General features: G+C 38.2%; 1 protein-coding gene across 2 annotated transcripts in view; it reads right to left on the reverse strand.

Annotated features, from left to right (window-relative positions):
• The window catches only part of ZFPM2 (zinc finger protein, FOG family member 2), a 446,479-nt gene that overhangs the window by 10,191 nt on the left and 418,948 nt on the right, over positions 1-17,340 (reverse strand). The gene's annotated exons all lie outside the window — the stretch shown is intronic.

A 17,340-nucleotide genomic window follows, 5' to 3' on the forward strand; every position in this document is an offset into this window, starting at 1 on the left:
AGACTAAGAGCCAAGTACAGCAACAGACATAACCTGTAGACAGTTTTGTGAACATTGTCTTCCAGAGTTGCCCGCATCACTGAGCATGCTGTTCCATTAGTATAGTGCCGTCATAGGGACTGGACAGCAGAACTTTATTTCATGTGAGAAGTACTCTTTCCATATCTGATCAAAATAAAAAAGTTTTTTCTCTCTCCACGCCCCCACCGAAAAACTAAGGAACAAACAAAGAGCCCTTCTCTCCTGTCCATAAGCCCCACATGAACATAAGCTCCTAAAGTCTACAAAGTTCAAATGAAATCCCAGGGAGTTTCATTCTCCTTACGCCTGCTGCCATTTTTTTTTCCTGAATGATCCTTAGTTATATGCTATTCCTTACAATGTAGCTTCTTTATCTCCATTTACCCTGATTGAACTTCCTCAAATGAAGATATGCCAAAGATCCTTTTCAGAAAGGCTTATTTAAATAAAGATTTGTTTAAATGAAAAGAACTCCTTCTTCAAACACCAAGATATACTCAGGCTCAGCACTTCAAATGATCACATGTGGTGCATTAAAAAGAAAAATTAACTATGCAAGTACATCTTCTAATGTATTGGAATGTGATAGTGAATGCTCATTTATTTAACATGTTTAGACAGGCAAAGCACTTATATTTTGTTATCTACACTCTCAGGCCTAGATATGTATCCTATACAGTTATGCCTGATATAACGTAGCATACTTGATATGTTATAAAGCCTTTTTTCATTATGTATGTATTAGAAAGCTGTGTTTTGTACTCATTAAGCAAGCAAAAATTGTACCCATTTTGATAAGTAATATTGCTCCGTTTATCTTTCGACATAACTGTCTTTTCAACCGCACTTCATTTTTTTTTTCCACCCTCAGAGATCACGGTTTTTAAACAACTTGCTGTAAAAATCTGGAGGAAAAGATAACACCAACTTACGATGGGGCAGAGTTGCATAAAAGAATCAGAACATTGTTTTAGAGAAACCTTGGGCAATTAATTAAACCAGCTGATTAAGTTTTAAAGGTGAGCAAAAAACACCACCATCTGTGAGAGTCTATGTTTGTTAAAGCATAATGCTAAGATTACAGACCTCGAATTAAGTTTCAAAGCAAAGCATGAATGTACTAAAATGCCGGAAAACAACTTTCCCCCCCACATTGACACTAATGGTATCTGAAAGCATATAAGTTTACCACAGTTGAATAAAACAGATTCACTCTCTCTTTAATGTATTTATTTCCCAGAAATAGAAGCTGAACTGCATCACTGTATAATGGGATGAGAGTTCCAGGTGGGAGTGGTGCTGTTTCTGCCTTTCTTCCCTCTCGAAGTCTCTGTGGTTAGATGCTAAGCCCTTTCTGATGTACACACAGATCTAACCTACTTACAGCAGGAGACGAGGTAACCATTCCCACCTCATCTTTGTGTTGAATTATGTTTTATTATGTTAATCTGTGTAATAAGGAGAAAGGGACCCCAAGTAGGATTTGCTCCATATGTGGTTTCTGGAGTGAATGGATTTCAGTGATGAACTTTACATTGTTGGTAAATCCATCTATGGGTACCTTTCACAAAAGTAAGGAAAGGTTTGGACTCAAGTATTCTAGAAAAATAAAGATTTTAGAGAAGGTACTCACAGAAGATTTTCATTACCCCGGTAAGCTATGTAACACGAAGACTAAGAATACTTAGCCTCAAATTTGACCCTGAAGGTCCAATAAATAAAAGGCAAAAATATTAAATTCGAGGAAAAGTAAATAAAAATTTGTCTACATTAAATGACATAGCAACTGTAATACATATCTGTGTTTTCAGATGTACCCAGTAATGTCTCATATATTATTATCTTTATCTCAGTTGATGGTTTACTCAGAGCATGTCATCTTAAAAGGCTGAATTAGGCTGAAGATGTAGAGTTAGACTTGATGAGGAAGTCAGTTGTCTCCAGACCTAATCTTTCAAATAATTCCTTCATCCATCAGCTATTCGTGAGCACGATGGCTTCTCACACACATATACAATTAGAATCCCCACATGTAAGCGAGCACATTATAGCACCCTACGTCAGCTCCTGTGGTAAAGAAAACATCAGAGGAGAACCTGACACCCCTAGGGGTAGTTAGGCCCACTCCACAAGGGGACTTTTTTATTAGTTCATGAAGAATAAATAGAGACAAAAATGTCAAAAGTCTGAGTAGGAGGGACCCATCAGGTACGTCATTACTGGGAAAGAAATGAGCATGTGATCAAGTTCAGAACTGTGGCAGCCTGAGAAAGGGGTGGGTTAGGGCGGTGGTGTGCTGGAGTCAGTATGTTCTGTACCAGGAGAGGAGGGAGGTTATATCTGCAGAATTTGTGTGCTGGTTGCTATCACATTCATAGCCCAAAATACGTCATGGTAAGAGTTATAGCGTTTGCCCAGGAATTGTCTAAAAAACACTACAAATGAGGGCTTCCCCCTCAAAAAACATGGAGCAAAGCAAGGCACCTTTAAATGTAAGATAAAAACACTTGCGTGTGGCTCGTGGGGAGAAGATAGCATGTGTATACTTAGTTGAGTGAATAAGTGTACAAGTTCTTGACATTATTTTTTTTGTCTCCAGAATATAAAAAGTAAACTGAGGGTAGGAAGTGTCACACAGCAGTCATTTGGAGGCTACTATACTATAATAATTTAGTGGTGGGGAAGAGCACATTGCGAGCAAGACAAAAGCCCAGGTTCAGGAGAGGTGGCCGAGACGGCTTAGGTGATTTTAAGAGATGAGTAAGAGAAGGAAGCTGTTGCAAACCACACCGAGTTTCTAGCTTGTGAAATCAGATAGTGGTGATGTCCTTAGCCAGGCAGTGAAGCTGGGGTATTAACAATCGGTGTTGGACAGAAAGCAGGCCGCTAGCATCAATTAGGAGCAGTTTTTTGGAGCCTGATAGGGTAGGTGGCTTATGAACTTTATTTGAATCCTATCAAATGATTCTATGAGGTAGGCAGTATTTCTCTCACTTTAGAGTTGAGACACCAAAGCTTAGAGAGGGTAACCATTAATAACATTCGCAGCTGCACACTGGGTCAATGGCAGAATCAGGTGGTAGACTTTTATCTGTCCAACTCCAAAGTCCAATGTGCGTGTGTGTGTGTGCATACATGGAACTAATGCACTCTGTTTTGAAAAGGTAAAGTTTGGGGCACTTGAGAGACTTCTTTTTATTATTATTATTTTTGTTTGTCTGTGAGACTTCTGGATGAATGTATCTAGGAGGAGGCTGGAACTTGAGGAACACATACAGGCTGAGGGAAAAAGATAGTTTGGACGTCATCAGCACATTCTAACTGACTGCGGATGTTCTTTGCATTGAGGTGGTGACCCAGGGAGGATATAGTGTAGAAAGAGAAGGACTACAGAGTGAAAACTTGGGGTATCTCAACATTTAACATGTGAGCAGAGGACGGGATCATTAAAAAGTGTACGCGGCCTATATTGAAAAATTAGACTTCAAAGGAATGGCAACCATAAAAATCAAGGATTGGCTTTTTGAATCTGTGTGGCTGAGATTTTTAGATGCTGAATTTAGAATATACAACTTGAGGGAGTCCTTTACAGGGGGAGATAGCCCAAGGATTGTGAGGTAACTTCCATTACTGATTCAAATAAAGTTTTCAGAGTGTGATTGTTAGTCGGGATGTAACCCCATTTAGAAAGAGTTTTGGCAATGGAAACAGACTGAGTGCAGATCTTGGCTCTGCCGCTTAGAACTTGACACCTAAGTACTCTATATGCTTGAAAGTGGGGATGGTGATAGTCCTGTACTAAATTCAAGGAGTTATCATGAAGATTAAGTGAGCTTATATATGCGGAAGCTTAAGCACAACACCTGACATTTAATAAGTGTTAAATAATTTTTGACCTTTATTCATTTGGTCAACTTTGGGCTATCGTTCTCATTTCTTACTGTCCTGCTAAATCCAAGAGGAAACCAACCTCACCAGAAAGAAAAGACAAACATGAATCCAAGAAGCAAACGTAACTGTGCTTCACTGGAGGCAGTTAAGTCATTTTAGAAAAGAAGAATGAGGCTGCATCAGTTTGTGAATCACCTACTGTATCTCTTCCTGTTAGAAAAAGAAGTTTATACCAATCAGTGTTAATCCGAGGAGGCAGGAGAACAGGTTTCCTACTTTACTGTTTTTAGAGGTCCGGTAAGTACCGTCAAGTCTAGTTCAATTAATGTGGAAGGTAGTAGATTGCATCTCAGTTAAAAAGCAGTCTGAGCACATAAAAATGCTTTCATGTTGACCTTTAGCTATTGTGACCTCATGTTAAGCAGAAACAAACCACAGGTTAGTGTATATATATATATATATACACACATATCAGAAAGTAACATGTGTTGGTGAGGATGTGGAGAATCTGGAACTCTTGTGTTGGAGGAAGTGTAACCCGACTGGAGGGAATGTGAAATCACACAATTTGGTGACTCCTCAAAAAGTAAAACCAGAGTTACCTGGAGTTGTTCAGGAGTTCTACTTCGGAAGATACACTCAAAAGTATTGAAGCCGGAGCTCACAGAGATGTTTGAACACCCAGGTTCATGGCAGCATTGTTCACAATAGCTCAAACATGAAGCAACCCAAGCGCACATTGACAGATGAACGAATAAGGAAAACATGATATATTTGATAATACAATTGAATATTATTCATCCTTAAAGAAAGGAAATTCTGGCTCAGTGCCTGTAGCTCTGTGAGTAGGGTGCTGGCCACATATACCGAGGCTGACGGGTTCAAGGACAACTGCAACCAAAAAAAAAAAAAGAAAAGAAAAGGAAATCCTGACACTGCAACCTGAATAAACCTTGATGACATTATGATGAGTAAGATAAGCCAGGTGCAAAGACAGACAAAAACCATCTGCTTCCACTTATTTCAGGTGCTTAGGGCATTCCAGATCCCAGAGACAGAAAGTAGAATGGAGGTAGCCAGGGGCTGGGACTGGGGAAATCAGGAGTTGGTGTTTAGTGGACATGGAGTTTCAGTTTTGTAAGATGAAGAGTTCTGGAGATGGACAGTGGTAATGGTTGTACAACAGTGCAGATGCCATTGAACTGCCTAGTTATAAGTGGTTATGATAGCAAATTTAAGGAATCTAAACAGACATTTATTGTGGCTTTCATATACAATAATATATTTAATGGCCTTAGAATTAATCCAAGTGAATTTTCAATGTGCTAATCCACATTAATAGTCTATTGATATGGAAACAAATAAAATAATGTAAAGGTGTTAGGTCAACATAAGGATGTGAAATATACAGTTGGCCTTCTGTGTCCTTGGGTTCTGAATACTTGCATTCAGCCAACCTTAGATTCAAATTATTAGAAAAACAAATCAAATAATAATAACAGCAATAAATAATACAAGTAAAACACCAATACAGTATAACAGCTATTTACAAAGCATTTACATATCCTTAGCAATCCAGAGATTATTTAAAGTAGATGATGTAGTCACATCATTTCCGATCAGAGACTTGAGCATACTTGGAGTTTGGTGCTTAATGGGGAGGTTCTGGAACCAATTACCCAAAGATACTGAGGGACTACTGCATGTTTTTTAAATTTAATCTTTAATTAAAATCATAACTGCCTCCACTTATGGTGGACAATGCGATGATTTAATATATGTGTACATTAGGTGAGACTGTTGTATGTTCAGTTGGTCAAACTTTTACTACTTCCTTTGTACAGTCACTCAAGAGTAAACGATCTTATTTTGAGGAATTGCATGCTAATAATGAAGCTTAACTAGCAGGCGAAATCACTGAACATTTATTTTTCCACAGTGTAAAGATGAACCAGAAAGACCGTTGTTGCTGGAGGGTATGAAAGTTTAGTTTTAGTCCTGACTTGATTACTAGTTACTGTGTGATCTTGGAAAATTGCTTTAGCTGCACTGTGACAAATGACAGCCTTCGACTAGATACTCTCTGTATTATCATCATCCAGTTGTGAGCAAGTTTTTATACTTCTACGGCCAATGTGCTCATAATAGTAACAATCACACATTTATTAAGTGATTCCTACATGTCTGCATACCTGTGCTGTGTTAAGGGATTTGCATGTATTATCTTATTGATTTCTCCCAAGAAAGCAATGAGGTGGTTTTTGTTTATTTCCATTTTACTGTGGGATAATGAGGCTGGAAGTATAAGAAGTTGTTCAAGGTCACACAGCTGGAGTGGTATTGGAGGGAGAGAAGGAGCTAGGAAAGATGGAATTTGAATAAGGCAATTTGACTCTTTATTTTGCCTGGGAAAAAAAAAAAAACCCAGTCACAGCGCCACCTGGTGGTCACTATGTAATCCATTGCCCTGTACCTGTTTACAGTTTGAAGTCATTAGCAGTTTTCTCTCCCAAGCAGCACTACAGTGGTTCACTTTTTGAAGGGGTGTCAGGCAGATTACCCAGTTACTAAATAAAGCTGCTAAATGCACAGCTGCAATCTGGAGAATGAGATTTATATGTCTGATGTGGAAGTGACTCCAAGTTATCTTCTAACATGAGTAATAAACAGCTCATTAAAATTATGACACTGAGAATGCAATCCCTGTGTGCCAAGGACTGTTCTAAGTACGTCACATATATTAAACTCATGTGTTAACGCTAAATACAAACAGCACTTTACCAATTTCCTATTTAATTTGCAAGTTGATCTAGACATTAAAAGTGGCATCAAAGTCAAGGGCGGTGGCTCACGCCTATAATCCTAGCACTCTGGGAGGTCACAGTGGGTGGATTGCTTGAGCTCAGGAGTTTGAGAACAGCCTGAGCAAGAGTGAGATCCAGTCTCTAACAAAATTAGAAAAACTTGCTGAACATAGTGGTGTATGCCTGTAGTCCTAGCTACTTGGGAGGCTGAGGTAAAAGGATTGTTCAAAACCAAGGGTTTGAGGTTGCTGTGAGCTATGATGTCCCAGAATTCCACCAAGGACAACAGAATGATACTCCATCTCAAAAACTTAAAAAAAAAAAAGTGTTGCATCAAGATTCTACCTAACCGTGGAATGGGCAATCTTGACTACACAGTGGAGTCACACAGAGATTTAACCAACACTGATTCCCTGGCTCTGTATGTGAATAATCAATGCAGAGTCTCTGGGGGTAAAGTTTGGGTTTCTGTAATTTTTAGAAGCTCCTCAGAGGGCTTACTTTGCTTTTAGAGTTAAGAATAGTTGGCATAGGGGTAAACTATGTAAAGTTTGTATAGTGTAGAAAGTGTTAAGCTCCATGACCAAATCAAGTCTCTTGGTGGTGAAATATTTCACAGTAGAGAGGATAGCCATTCTGAAACTCAAGAAAGGATGACTGAAAGTAGCTTTGAATGTTCCTTTTCCTCTAATGATTGAAAAATGTGGAAATGATGAGTGAAATGGTGAGGAAAAATGGATAAACAGAGATATAATGACCTAGCATCCCCTTCCAACTGAATAAGCCAGGTAGGAACTTAACAAATGTGCTAATTACATCTGAGAACTCTTAGCTCTTTATTATTGTGAAGGTATGCAATTTGTTATTAGGAATAATCAATATTATTCCACCCCCCAAACTGGAAAGATCAAATTATGCAAACCAGAGCACCAAAAAAAAAAAAAAAAAAAATCACATTCCAACTGCACGGGCTTGAAATCTTTATCAAATGACATCGAGCACTGAGGCAGCTATCTGATACCTCCTCGCTCCCACCAAATGGAAAGGTTATTTTGGGATTCTGTCTTTGTCTCTCATGCTGCAAACATAGTCACTCTCTGAGTCTTCATCCTCACATGCTACTTCCTTCATAAATAAAAGACAAATACGTTCAAGGCTCCATAAAAAGTAATAATGACTAAGACCTTGATGTTCTTGAAGAACCCTGTACTCACTGTTCTACGTAATGTTTATGATCAAAGTTCTTGTACAAACAGATATGGTTTCGAACAGGAAGCTTATAAATTTTTCTCGTAATTGCTGTCAAAACTGCAGTGAAGTGTACTACAAGTTTCGATAACAAAGGATAAAGTCACAGTTCAAACTCTATATTTTGGAAATTCATGCTCCTCTTACTAGAAGCAGTGGCCTTAACCGGCTCCCCACCCTGCCAAATTTTTCACTTGCACTTATTATTTATGAAATCAGTGTCTGCACAATGTCAGGCAGACCTCTACTGATAAACTCTAATTAAGATTAAGACAAGCCTTTTGGAAAGGATCCCATCATTAGCAAACATGATAAACACAAAAATACTCCCTACTTGTCAACCAGGAGCAATTCAGTAACCTAACAGTATTATCTGTTGCTAGGTTACGGAGCTGACAAAGCTTCAATTATATTGTTCGACCATACCTATGGAGTTCTGTATAAGCAAAATGTATTCAGAATAAAAGCTTTTAGCTTCGTCCATGCTATCTGCAACTCACGGCTTCTTACAATGGTAAAAATCAGGTTAATAATTACATAGCACGCTGAAAAATCTTCTCCCCGTGTTATGTCTATACATGTTTCTTTCTAATTTATCTGCGTGATTGATAGACGCTTGCTTTATAAAAATAAGGAAATGCAAGCAATGTGAAGCTCTAAACCTCTAACATAACTACCCGGGCTCATCAAGATAGGGACTAAGCTTAGCATGAAAATATATAGCAAATTGAAGCAATTAAATCACATTTAGATTTTGTATTACTCTGCCTCAATATACACAAGGATAAGAGGCCTCCAGCAAGTAAATAGGAACACCAGTGTGAAACTTTATTTAAAGAAACACACACCTACATACCACCCATCATCGAACAATATAAAAAGGAAATAGATGGTTTAAAATAATAATTTATTCTGATAGCTTTTCTCAGAACATTTTAAAAGTTGAAGTTAATAACTTTTACTACATTGCGTTAAGTCCAATCTCATTTCTCTTTTTTTAAACTGAAAACTCCGGTGGGGAAAATAATCACTTTTAAAAAGCCTCTAAAATACAGATATTTGATTGGGGGGGGGATAAAACAAATAAAAAAGCCACAGTTATCTGTAAATCAGACTCTCAAGATTATTTTACCGTGAGTGATTTCTGGTGTTTTTCATAGATATTTGGAGAAAAGGTAATTATGCGTAGCAACACCAGCATTTTTAAATAGCTCTTGCATAAAAATGTGTCATATTGCATGCTAAATTGCTACAGCATTTTGATTTCTTAAGATAATTTTTTTATATTAATAAACAGTCTGTCTCCTTCACACACGATGCAGAAAGATGGTCAACTGAGAGCAAGGGCATAGTTAATAAAGATTACATATTGGGCCATGGAGTAAACCGTGGTGTCTGGTAGGCACCTTCAAGTAAAATTAAACCCATACACTGGGGGAATAAATGGTTCCTTTCACACACACACACACACAAACACATGAAGACACACAGCCAGACCAACATTACATTTCTGGAGGTGAAAGAAAGGGGAATACTCCCTTGCTTGGTCATTAACTTCTTTTATTTCCACTAGATCATTTGAAAAATCTCACATGATACTTCCTTCTGAAATTTATTTTTGCATAACTAGCAACCGATTGGTCAGAATAATTCCTTAAAAGCTCAATAATTGTCCCATTTCTACATCTCCTGTGGTGCCACCCAGATCTCAGGGGCTAGACATGAACGCAGCACACGTATCTATACGTAGCCACATTGCTGAAGACACATTTATAATGAATTCAAATCCAATACTGTTGAAATTCTTGACAGTGGAGTAGTGCAAGGGATAGAACTTATAAATTATGGGTGCCCCTTCTTTGAAAACCGCTTTGGAGGTTTCTTTGTGCCTTGGCAAATACAGTAGGAATATGAGGTATTGTGTGGATCCTCCTGCACTGCACCTGATAAAAGAATAAAGAGCTGTGACATATTCTTAAAACAATAGAGGAATTAAAGGGAAACAATGGGCCAGCTGCTTCATTAATACAATCAAAAGGGAGCCCGGCACAGAGGAGTCCAGATAATTAAGCACTACTTTTTAGCCCTCCTTTCTACAATAAAATTGCTTAAAAATGTATTAACTACTTCATAGTTGTTAGATAGATCTGTGCACTTGTTTATTTAGAGTTGATTAATGCCTTTTTTTCCGTATGCAGCAACACGCCCAGTCATAGTTTCCAACAGTTTTTGAATAAAATAGAGCAAAATAATTGATAAAGATCTGCCTGCTACATAGCAATAAATCAAAGCATTTTGCAAAAGGTCTTTTCTGTTTTTAAATGATTTTTAACATTTTTCATTTGTACTATATAGGCGATGCAGGGCATTTGGGGGCATTCGACTCTCCGACACTGGCACTCCTGAAATCTTTTTATAGAACATCCTAGCAATTCCTGGGAGAGAGGGTGGAATCAGACATGAGCAGCAACTCTCGAGTAACTTTTGGTATTTGGGCCAAAGGAGAGGACAGACATTTTTAAACAAAATTCTTCTTTGCCCTTTCACGGGAAGAGGGATGGATAAATGGCAACACCATTGGCCAAACGCACTATTTATTCTTCATGAGCTTGATTATAGAAACGTGTTTTAGAAAGCTTCACCTGCTGTAGGTTAAAATACAATTTATAATTTGAGATATCAAGGCTTTCATCGCCAACTCTTCTATAGGCAGCCGCTCCTCTGATGTCACTAGAACATTTAATTGCTTAAGAACTGGAAAATTGAGCACCGGGTTCTTGTGCTGAATGTTGGCGTTGGATAAAAACCGCGCTCTGGTTTTCACCCGAATGTTTTTAATTTAATGCTTCTGTCAATTCAACTTTAAAATGACAAACTTTACTCAGCTTACGTAGGGTTTATTCTATTCTGATGCTTTTACAACCTTACCTGAAAAACAGAGACAATTAGAATGGGCAAGCAGGGAGACAAATGAGTAGAGTCGTTTCATCATATTCTGAGATTAAGAGAAGATTGTGTTTTTACACATACATTATAGACAACTTCAAATGAATCCGATGGAGTCATATATCCAAAGATCTTTCTGTATTATATTATAGGTTGGAAGATTTGGAATTCTGATTCTGGCAATAAATCCCGGCTTCTGACTTCAGCAGTTAGTTCCCTATTAGCTCAGTGAGTTTTCCTTGAATACCAGGAAATAAAAGAATATTCTAAACAGCCAGTAGGTACAAGCAAAGATGAGTATTTTTAGGAGCTACTATACATGATTCTTAATTTGAGTTTTTTTTTTTAAGGCTACAAAACTTACTGTGTTAGAGTGGAAAGTAAAAGTAAATAAACATGAACTGTTTATAGGCCATGATTGACGGTGTGATCCCTTCCAAGTACACATCTTTGAACACATGAGGTTATAAACTGCGTCCTTATGGCAATGCAAAAAAACTGATAAATGTCGGTAGTGCAGTGTTGTACAAATACTAAATTGCAGCACCATCTTGCAGAAAGAATTTTGGAAATGAGCTTAAAGTAACATCTGGGAATTATTTGTCACTTCAAACATACATGTTAGTGTGAATTCGACAGATAATATATTGGTCTGATCAGGTGTCAGAAAAAAAGAACTATGAACACTCTCATTACCCGAAAGGAATTAGCTACGTGCCAAATAGGAAGTACTATCATTTTATAGACAAGGAAATCAGAGGACCCTGGTTAAACCAGTGTGTTTTCTAAGTTCTTCTTCTCTTTTGGGGGCGTCCCCGGCCCAAGTTTATAACAGATCCTCACTAGATCTTCTGCCTTCTAGCTAATATATAGTACTCATTTTTTTTTTCTATAAGAAAATGCCTATTATTGAAATAATTTCCTTCCTTTTTAAAAAAGCACACGAAACCCAATCAGGAAAGTAAACATCTGGGCATAGTAGCTCATGCCCATAATCTCAGTGACACAGGAAGCTGAGATGGAGGGATTGCTTGAGGCCAGGAGTTCAAGGCCAGCCTGGGCAACATAGCAAGATTGTCTCTATAAAAAATAATGAATTACTCAAAAGTGGTGGCTTATGCACTGTAATACCAGCTACTCAGGAGGCTGAAGCAGGGGGATTGCTTAAGCCCAGGAGTTCAAGGCTACAGCCAGCTATGATCAAGTCACCATACCCCAGCATGGGTGACAGAGTGTGACTAAGACTCTATCTCTTTAAAAAAAAAGGAAGAAAAATGAACAGTGTCATTGTGGGCTGATCCAGATTTCTGCTTAAGAGTGTGCCCAGAGAGTTTTGCCCTATGACTAAAAAAGGCTCTCAGAACTTTCTGGAAAACCTTCTGAACTCAAACTTCTGTTTGAGGCCCTGAGACTCAGGCACACTACCTTGGGTTTAGTCAAATTGATAAGCTGTTTTTATGGGATTTCAACTGGGAAAAATCCTGTTCACAGAGTCTTTTCAGCACTCCTGGAGTCTGGGTTCTGGTTGCTTCCCAGGAACTTGTGGTAGTGAACTGGGGTACCCCATCTGACTGTCTGTCTCCCTGATCCTCAGGATTTTAAATGACCAGCCAAGAGGTGACATTACACCCCAAAGGCGAGCTGTCAAAATTTTGCCTGCAGCTGATAAACTGATTGCAAAGCTGCTTAAGACTCTGCTTGTAAACAAAAGCATTTATCAACTAATAATTTGCAATAAACTGATGTAACTCCCAGCTGAGCCCCTAACTATAATTGTCTTTACCATCTGCCTATTAAAATACCATTCTTCATTAGCAATCAGGAGCAGAAGGGAGGAAATCTCCACCAAAATACACAACTTGTAGGCTTATGAATAATCTGAGTGCATCCCATACTTTCATTATAACTTGTGTGTTGGGTATGCTTAATTTTCATTCTTGCCTAGCCTAGGAATGCTCAGAAATTAGGTGGAAGGGAAAGGAAGAAAAAAGAGGAAGAAAAAAAAAGGAGAAAAGAAAAGAAACATCGTGCACGCCTGCTGCTCTGCAGAGGAATAAATTATACAAGTTCATCATAAGAGGCTGTTTTCAATTTCTTTCTTTCCTCCTTTCACTTCTCGGTGCAATATCCATTGCAGTATCCTGATGAAAACCCCCCAAGCACCAGGCTGGAAATGAACTTCTTTATTCCTTTGTCAGCTTGTCCATTTCTATTACACTCTTTGTTTTGCTTTAAAAAAAAAAAAATTCCAAAAGGCTCATTAAACTTCTCCAGGGAGTCAGATTAAAAGCACAGGCTCCTGTGGAGGGTGTTACAGGGCTGGCAGGGCCGGGAAGGGTTGGATAGACCCACGGCTAGAAGTGCGGGGCAGCGGGCAGAACCCTGGGTTTGCGGTGTGTTTTCCAGCTCCCCCAGAGCAAGCTGGAAGTCTCCGGCCCAAAGGTGGGTTTCAACATCAATAAATTCAAAGGGTCCCAGACTCCGTTTCATGGAAGAAATCCTGCCTCCTATGGGCTGGCCAGATGTAACCGTGCAAGAAAGAAACAGAGAAAAGGGGTTAAACTCCTTTGCGTTTTGTTTTCCTAAAAATCCTCCCTGAATAGCTAACATCTCTGTATGTCTTCAGAAAGTTTATTAAGTTTTAAGTACAAGGAGTGACGATTCAGTGTGTGAATGTGTTCTAGAAAAAGTGCTGCACACTTCATTGCTGAATGTCACTATGATTACCAGATAGTCAAGAGCAACACTGGAATTTTTCTTCACAAAAAACCCCCACTGTTTAAAATCCATAAACTGCCTTGATGTTAAAATTTTAAAACTGCATATATTATACTTCGTTTCCTGTCCTTTTGTTACCCAGATGGTCTCTTCCTCATGCTATTCCTTTTTTTCTTAGAACCTGTTATCCCTGTAGAAAAGCTCAGTGATTCCCGTAAATTACTACGTATTACAAATGAACAGTGACCAAGTCCTGTTATTAAGGTTTGAATTCTGGGGATAACAATTTGTGTCAGGTTTTCTTATTAGAACATATAATTTTAAATTAATGTTTGTGTTTTTATTTCATTTTTCTAAGAGCTTTCCCATAGGTCATTACTTTTCTTTATACACTACTGTTAAATATAACAGAACTAATAATTATCGCCTTTCATAGGCACGGTGGAAACGACACTGAGCACCAGTTTCTTACTGTGCCTGATCTGGAGAAGAAAGGTAATGAGGAATAACGGGACTGATTTTCTGCATGGGTTATGGAGGACCCGAAAGGCAGGAAAAATCACACGAGACTATGTCCCTTGAATTTCAGAGACATCAAATATTAGGACAAGGGCTTGAGACAGATTTTAAATCACACAAAAATCTTCAAAGATAACTATGTGTGAAGTATAATTCTTTCTAGAGGTACTCCGTTTCCTTCTTATCGTACTTTTCTGGGCTAAAAATCTGTGATTCTGGAAATTTTAAAATTAATGGGTAAGATATAGAATATGAGTAATTGTGTTGCTGTATACTGGCTTATAATGTCTTTTAGAAAAATTAACAGAGAAAATCTATGACATAATTGAGTCGATAAGTTAATGTTTAGTTTGAAGATGAGTAAGATCACCTTTCTATGTTCAATAGTGGCTTCCAAATATACACAAAGAAATGGTGGTGAGGTGTTTTGATTTCATTAAAAAAATTTTGTGCAGAATGGATTATTGTCATGTCATTAGTTAGGTAAACTAGAAGGCATTAATCTGTAGTTATTACTTCTATACCTAAAACTTTCATGATGGTCTATTCTAAAATATGGGAAGTCAACTCATTCCTTATCCGAGAGGTTACTGGATCTCTACACTAAGGTAAAATTTGTAATTATATGATAGTTGAAAATAAAATACTTTCATATGAAATACTGTATATTTATAGTATACTGATGCTACGTTACTTTTATTATTTATGTTACTATTATATTTTTCTTGATACATTCTATGTATTGATGTGTGTTATATACCTAGTCTCAATTTCAAATGACTGTGTAGTTTGGTAAGAAAATGGTTTCGAACAAGTATCAACCAGCAGATGGCGCTCGGTGCATTCTACGAAGCCAGCCAGAAGAAAAGAAAATAGGGGCTTTATTTATTTAATTCTATTCTTCCTTAAACGTGAAGTTGCTACACCACGCTTTATAATCCCCCAAAGATTTATGTTAATTGACTAAACAACTTTGTGGTAATTTACAGCCTATCCTCCAAAGCTCATCTACATGGCACCGCATTCAACACACGCACCCATGTCAAGATAACAAAGCATGAAGATGTAACTTTTCCCCCCTGAAACAGGAAAAGAACAGAAGGCTGGGTTCCTGAAGGATAACATAAACTCACCCGGCGAGGAGAGCTAAGTTTACTTCTTGAAATAAGAATTACCATTTCTTTATTTTAGCACCTTGCCTTCTTAAATGAAGAATGCAAAAATCATATTTTTGAATGTGTTAGAATCTGCGTCACAGAATTTTAAAATCTCTTGTAATAAAACTCATTGAACAGATATTTGATGATCACTGAGACACATATGCTGCCTCTGAATTTTATGGGGAATAACATGTTGGCACTGAGGAAGGATTAACAACAGGATTGAATGGTTAAGATTAGTCTACATGTAAAGCTCATGAAACCCTTTACAAAGTCTAGTTGGTCTTATTCCTTTTTCTTCCCCTTTCCCCCTGCCTGCTTTCTTCTCCAAGAAGATGAAAACTTTGCTTTGAATTTTAATGTTTTTCAGTCATCATTAGGTGTTCATAAACTAGCAGTATTTCATTCCCTCTAATGACATCAATTAAAGAGTGTGAGGATTTTTACCTAAGCACCTACACTCACCTTCTCCCATGTCTGTCATTGGTCATGAACTGAGTGATTCTCCCATTGAATTAAAATAAGCCTTTAATGCATATTAAAATATGCATTACCTTGCATATGACAAAGGAAACCAAAGTCTCACCGTATTCCCAGCCCTTGTCATTCTTACGTGGAAGTTTTGATCATAGTCTCAACTGGATGGCTGCTTAACAGAAGTCTTAACCCTTAACCTTGCAATTGTTGAATTTCTAGGCCACGTCTTAGTAAATTGAGTGGAAAGTTGTCTGGAATGTCTCCGTGGGGCTGTGAATAATATGCATCCTGTTGTATCCCACCATCATTTGTGAGGCCTACTCAAGGCATGTTTTTAGAATTTGCACAATATAGTTGCTTATGTTTTTAGAATTTGTACAATATAGTTGCTAAGTAATCTTATTACCATTTAAGAGCATTAGCATATCACAAATTATATTAACAATAGTAAGCCAAGGGACATTAAAAACAAGTGCTCAGTCAACATAATAGCATACCGTATAATTTCAAAGGGAAAAAATGGGACTCCAAGTCATCGTGACTCCACAAACAGAAAAAGGGAGTCCTGGCTCTGCCCTGTGCTTTGAAAATCCGTCTTTCAAGGTCGGCCCTTCACAGTCGAGTTAGGAAGGGCAGCGTGGAAGGCAGGGTGGCCTTCTGCCAAGGCTGTTGCAGATGAGTGGGTGATCTTATGGGAATGAACTGCAAAATCTCAAATTTTTGCTCCTGTGATGATAAAACCAGAGCCAGATAATTTTTCTAAGACTTGTACGGCCTCCTGTTACACTTTATTGTGGAGTTTGGAATGATAAATTTTGCTGGGCATTAATTTGCACAAAAGGGTCAATGCTATATTTAAGAGTATACCAATTGTTTCCAGAACGATTTTAGAAGAGTATATATGTTGTCTGTATCCCAAAATAGGTACAAACATCCTGAGACTGGTATTGTTTAGCTATAGAAAAATGTGCTAAATGTGCTGTTATCCCTACATTTAAGAATAAAGAAGAGAAGAAATTGCATTTAGAGTTGCAGGGATCTTTTTTAGTTGGACTGTGCTATGACTGGATTCAGTAAAATAGGTTCATGTTTTATGCCACATTTTGTCAGTCACCTCTAGGTGTGAGTCTCAAGTGAAATAGAAGGAGAACAAGGAGAAGACAGTGGTATCCTCTTCTTAGGATACCAGGGTGAGTCTAAAATCCAGGGCATGGGGAAATGTGAGAGGGAAGAATGTTATACTCAGGAATGCAGTTGATCAAGTTCATCAGAAAAACTGACTTGGATGGTGTTATGATGGTTATGTGTCAACATATTTGTCTTCATTTACTGATGCCCAGGTCACAAATCACTTCACACTTGAGCATGGCCTCTACATCCCATGAAGGCCAGGGGTGAGCAAAGCAGGAAGAGGGAAGGCCATCTAGATACCCCTCTGTGGAGGGAAGAGAAGATGGCGCTGCCCTGTGACTCTCTGAGCGGGTGGTATTCTATGTTCCCCACAGCTCCCTACATCTGTGTAAGCTGGGCCTTCCCCACTGTGAGCGGGTTTGTTT

The sequence above is a fragment of the Otolemur garnettii genome, unplaced genomic scaffold (assembly GCF_000181295.1).
Source record: "Otolemur garnettii isolate 467f Iridium unplaced genomic scaffold, OtoGar3 scaffold00004, whole genome shotgun sequence".
Lineage (NCBI taxonomy): Eukaryota > Metazoa > Chordata > Mammalia > Primates > Galagidae > Otolemur > Otolemur garnettii.